The following is a 6,000-nucleotide window of genomic DNA, read 5'->3' as shown; positions in this document are numbered from 1 at the left end:
AACCAAGATCCAGCCCAGCAAAAATTAATTAACTTCACTCAGAGTGAAGTGTGGTTATTTTTTTGGAATATTGTTGATGTTGTGTTATTGTTCTATTTCTTGGATAGGTACGTGAGGAGGCCCTTTCTCTTCTTAAGCAATCTATAACCCACAACAACTTCGTAGACTGCTTTTGTAAGCTGAAATAAAACATTTTTACACGGTATTTGATTCTGACTTCCCCAATTTCACAAAGTTTTACTAAGTCTCATTGTTTTTCAAGACAATATAGTTATTTTCATATATTCAGTAAAAATTTATCTGCCTTTATACCAGGATATAACTGGACAAAGTGCCTGTAATGTATGATTTGAGAATGATGATGTTTGAATCAGCTATGACAGGTCACTTTTATGGAAAATAAAGGTTGTCTTTACATATGGGACCAACATCTGTTAAGCCCAGCTAGGAAAATGGCTTCCAAGGTCCCAGGCTTACAAATGTAAGGTGTTCACTTGGGTAAGCCAACAACTTAGCAAATTTTGACGACCACAAAAAGAGAGGAAATCATCAAACTTACAGGTATTGCAGAAGAAATCTGGTAAAGAGAGGTTTTGGAACTTGATTTCTTAGCCCCAAGATAGCAAACAATAGAAGCTTTTGCAATACCAATCCAAGATTCATTACGAAACCTCCCAATCAAAAGTTTATTTTGTGGCCTTCATGTTCCATGCTTCAGTTTGAATAGCAAACTCAAGGAAGCTTATATGGTTGGTTAACAGCGTTGCTCACAAGCTTTTTCTAAAAGCCAGTAGTAACTATTTTAAGTTTTCAACAGGGCCAGGATCAGGGTGAGACTAGTAAGATGTAGCAGTGTCATGCCACGCCATACCAGAGCCTGAAGCAAAAGGAAAACTCAGTAATACTGATCCTGTCTTTGTTTAAAATTTTGTTCATTTTTTTAAAATTCCTTCTGATTTTTAAAAAATATTGCATCAAAGTATCATGCATTCATTATTCATTACTTAATTTTTGGTTCCCTGTTAAATCTTATTCCTGAGGCAAGTGCCGCAGTTGCCTCATCCTGATCCTGGCTTTGTTTTGTGAGTCATATGTTTTCAGTGACAGCTTCTCAACTCTGCCAGGATAGTGATAAAGTGGCCACAAATAATGCGTAGATGAAAGAGCATAGCTGTATTCCAATAAATCTTCAATTATGAAGACTGAAATTTGAGTTTTATGTGTCACAAAAAAATTACTCATCTTTTGATATTTTGTTTCAATCATTTTAAAATGTAAAATCCATTCTTAGCTCACAGGAGATATAAAAAACAGGCTTAGGGCTACAATGGGCACATAGGCTCTAGCTTGCTGACTCCTCCCCTTGCTTCACCTATGTAACCAATCAGGCCAAACCTAATAAAAACAGCCTTTTTGTGTGTGAGGACGAATAATCTTTGAAATTATTATTATCACAAGGAGAGGAGACTGTTAGAAAAATTGTGAGACTTTGAAATGAATATATATATATGAATATTATATATTATATATATGAAATATATATATTATATACATATATATATAATATATATATTCCATGTTTCCCTGAAAATAAGACTTTTGGAGCAAAAATTAATGTAAGATCCGGTCTTATTTTACTATAATGTAAGACCGGGCCTTATATTAATTTTTGCTCCAAAAGACGCATTAGAGCTGATTGTCCGGCTAGGTCTTATATTCGGGGAAACACACTAGTTGTCCTATGAAATGGCAGGTGTCGTCTAGCCTGCTCTTGGTCATTATTTGCAACTTACGTTGCATCTGAGTAATTTTTCCACTCTGCTACTTGTAAACTGCTGGTAATGCAAACAATTGTTGCTGGTGAAGATGCACTTGATTATTTCCTTGTGAATTCTGACTTATTTTTCATCTATTAACAAATTTATTTCAGCACTCCTGACTGCCTGTTTGTGTGTCTTGTCTTCAGAATCTCCTTGAACTGGCTTTTCACACTTTTCTAGTTCCCTCAATAATTGAGTTACAACATTCTTTAACACGTTTATTTTATTTTTGTACAAAGCTTATGATTTTATCTTTTCTTTTTTTATTCTTTTTTAATTTTTATTGGGGAATATTGGGGAACAGTGTGTTTCTCCAGGGCCCATCAGCTCCAAGTCATTGTCCTTCAATCTACTTGTGGAGGGTACAGCTCAGCTCCAAGTCCAGTTGCCGTTTTCAATCTTTAATTACAGGGAGCGCTTCAATCTTTAATTACAGGGAGCGCAGCCCACCATCCCATGTGGGAATTGAATCGGCAACCTTGTTGTTGAGAGCTCTCGCTCTAAAGAACTGAGCCATCAAACCACCCGATTTTATCTTTTAACAAAATGTATCTTTTAACAATGGGTTAGGATACACATAAGTTATTATAAAAATCCAGTTCCATACCCAGGGAAAGTGAGGATAGCTCCTAGATTATTCATTTAACATTTACTGATCACCAAGTTTATGGCAGTGTGTTAGGGATACAAATATGAATAATGAAGATCAGTTCCTTCCTTCCAGTACTTTATGATCTTATCTAGTGAACCTCCTGGTCCTTCCTATTGATTCAGCCATTCAGTCACTCCCTCACACTACAAATATTTATTGAGGCCTACTGTGACTACAGCTCAGTCACTTTTGGGTTGAATACGCTTTCCCAATCTAACCTTCATGTCTTACTAATACGTTTAAAAAAGTCGCTGTGGGGAAAATGTATTATGCATTTCAAACAACTTTTGTTCATTAAATAAACACCTTAGTAACTTTTCTACAGCTTTCTCATATAGAAGAGGAAAAGGTCCTATCTTCATAATCTCTTATCACTAAAGATTAGTAACAATTTATAAATGAATTTTTAACTATTCGTTGTATTGGGAACTGCCTATATTATTCATGGATTGCATATACGTTTTCAATGATGTTGTTATTGCTGAGAATGTTTCTTGAAATTCTTTCCTGGAATTGCCTTCAAATGCAGAAGTTCACTATCATGAATACCTCAGCGTAGATATTCATCCATTAGAAGGAGTCAGAAGTCTTTTAGAAAAAAATTTAGTCTCATTGTACAGATATAAGACTAAGAATCAAAAATAATAAGGTTTTAGATGACCTCCTTTCCACTTTGACTCTTTTCCACAAGAAAAGTAGAAATCATCCCATAGCCTTTTTAACATAGCCTTTTCTTGGTGGTTTTGTTACATTATTTTAAGCCAGAATCCAGTCTAGGTTCATGGATTTCACTTGGTATTTTTGTTTCTTGTCTCTTTAGATCTCGTTTCAATACCCTACCTTATTTTGCATGAAATTAAATTTTTGGAGAGTCTAGGTTAGATGTCTTATAAATCATTGCCCTATATTCTTTTATTTTAGTGTCAGGTTTATAAGAAACTGGCAGCATGTTTTTCGAAGAGGCTGTACCAATTTGCATTTCCACCATCAGTATATGGAGAGTATTAGTTGTTTCACATCCTTGCCAACTTATTATGTCAGTCTTTTAAATTTTAGCCATTTTAGTAAGTTTGTAATGATATCTTATGAGTTTAATTTGAATTACCTTAATGAACAATGATGTTGAGCTCTGTTTTGGGGCGGAAACGGATACTTTCTGGATTGAGTTCCATTCGAAAGACCCTACCTCCAAAACATTAAAGTCATTTCTCTACTGTCTTTTCCTGTTTCCTCCTTTCAAACAAGTTTTCTCTCTTTTGGCTGAGATTATAAACCAATCTCCCTTGCCTGCCTCAGTCTAGTCAGAAAGCTGCCAGAGTTTTTCCAATCCTGAATGTTTTTACTTGCTTGTGTGGGTTAAAGTTTCTCTAACGAAGGAAGAGAACAAGTGAAAGTTAGGAATTGTTTGGTACTTCTTAAAACTTATTTTCAATGGTAGCATACTCAAGGAGAAACTTTATCTCTCCATCTCTCACTCTTACTCTTGCACACACACACATACCCATACACTTCATGTAGTCTAAATAAACTGATGACTTCCCAGAAAATGTATTCCATACTCATGTTTTATTTTAGAAATTTCTACTTCTAACATTGGTCCTATAGGATGGTTTAGCAATTTATAACCATCATTGACCAACTGCAAGCATTAAAGCCTTTTTATAGGTGGGTTTCTTTTTTTAGGCAAATGTGAATTTCAGAGTTGTATTCTATGTCAACAAAGAAAGAAACGGCTTTTCTTTTAAACTGTTTTCAACATTTTAAATTTATACACTGGCTTTCAGTGTGAATCTATGTCATAACACAGGTCTACCTCAGGTTTGGATTTTATTCAAATATGAACGTAAGTTTATATTATAAAATACATTATTTTACCACAATAAGTTATACAGTGAAATAAGTGACGCGAATATACAAGTCACTATTTGGGGGTTCATTTCTGCCCTATCCATCACCCCTTCCTCTCTACCTAATTCATAAAGAAATGACTAAATCCTGAAAACTCCACGTAAGAAATGTTTCTTAATCCCACTCCTACTTCATTATCCCCACTACGATTACCTTAATTCATGCTTTTACGTTCTCTTCATTGACCCTCTGAACAATCCTACTTGTCTTCCTGCTAAAAGCCCCTTTCTACTCCCGTCCATCTTCTACACGGTTGCCAGGTTATGTTCCTAAAAACTGAACATGAAGCTTACAGTCTAGTGGAAGAGACTGAAAAAAAAATGTGATAGTGAGGTATAAAGAAAATAAAAACAGGGTAAGAGGAAAGAGTAAAGAAGGGAATCGTTTTATTTCAGTTTTACTGACATAATTGACATGCAACACTGCATAAGTTCAAGGTATGCAGCATAAGAAGGGAGTAATAAGGTAGGGTGGTGACATTTGATTATAACAAATGTTAATGCCCTCCAGCCAAAGACCAGCCGAAACACACCCAGAGTCAAACATGGCTGTATTGACTTATCACAAAGAGGCAGATAGTACACCATGAGCAACTGTCTCAGGAAGGTGTAAAAGACTTGTTACAGCATTGGGCTTGTATTAGGTGATTTGGGGAAGGTTCAAGGCTTTGCTTTGGATTGGATGCCGTCAGGAAGCATAGGTAATTCTATGATTGGGTATTTTATTGTTAATCTAGAAGGTAGAAAGAAGCAACCTAGTTACAATTGGTCAAGATACAGACATCACTTGTATTAGCCAGAATGTTTGGTCCTTTTGGAGAATGTTCTTGTATTTGCCACGCTTAGACATGATTATGGAGGGATCTTGTTTTTGTCTTGTCTATTATGGTCAGAGTGGCCATGTGTAATGTTTTGTGAAATTATTTATGTTCAACAGAACACTCAGACCTAGCTGAGAACACCAGTGACACCAAGGCCTAGCTAATACCATGTTTCCCCGAAAATAAGACCCAGCTGGACCATCAGCTCTAATGTGTCTTTTGGAGCAAAAATTAATATAAGACCTGGTATTACATTATAAGATACATATTATATTAAAATAAGACCGGGTCTTATATTAATTTTTGCTCCAAAAGACGCATTAAAGCTGATGGTCTGGCTAGGTCTTATTTAGGGGGAACACGGTAGTTCTAGGCCAGCTCCTGGTTGTTCAGGCTGCTTTTTTGTTCCTAACAAAGACATCAAGTGCTATAATTATCTCTAAATAGCAATGTATAACTCTTACTCAGAAGAGTAATGAGTTCTAATGCTCACTGCAGCTCTGGTGATGATAGCAGTAGCTTACTTAATTACTGAAAGTACAAGACCTTGCTCCATGCTGCGGTAAAGAGAAAAACAGCCACTTACTTGCAGCTTGAAAGGCTCTGGTATTGGAAGTAAAAACCAGTGCTGTGAATTTTGGAAACCACTTTAAAAGTCTGTCACTTGCCTCACCTCTGAAACAAGACACAGATTACGTGTACTTCTGATAGGTTTGCATAGTGTTGGGCTGTCTGTGCAGTAATCACATGCGGAGCTTGTTAAGATCAAGTAGGGATTCTAGGGCCCTGTCACATGGCGT

Source organism: Rhinolophus ferrumequinum, chromosome 7 (assembly GCF_004115265.2).
Source record: "Rhinolophus ferrumequinum isolate MPI-CBG mRhiFer1 chromosome 7, mRhiFer1_v1.p, whole genome shotgun sequence".
NCBI classification, from domain to species: Eukaryota; Metazoa; Chordata; class Mammalia; order Chiroptera; family Rhinolophidae; genus Rhinolophus; species Rhinolophus ferrumequinum.
Note: the sequence above shows the minus strand (reverse complement) of the source record.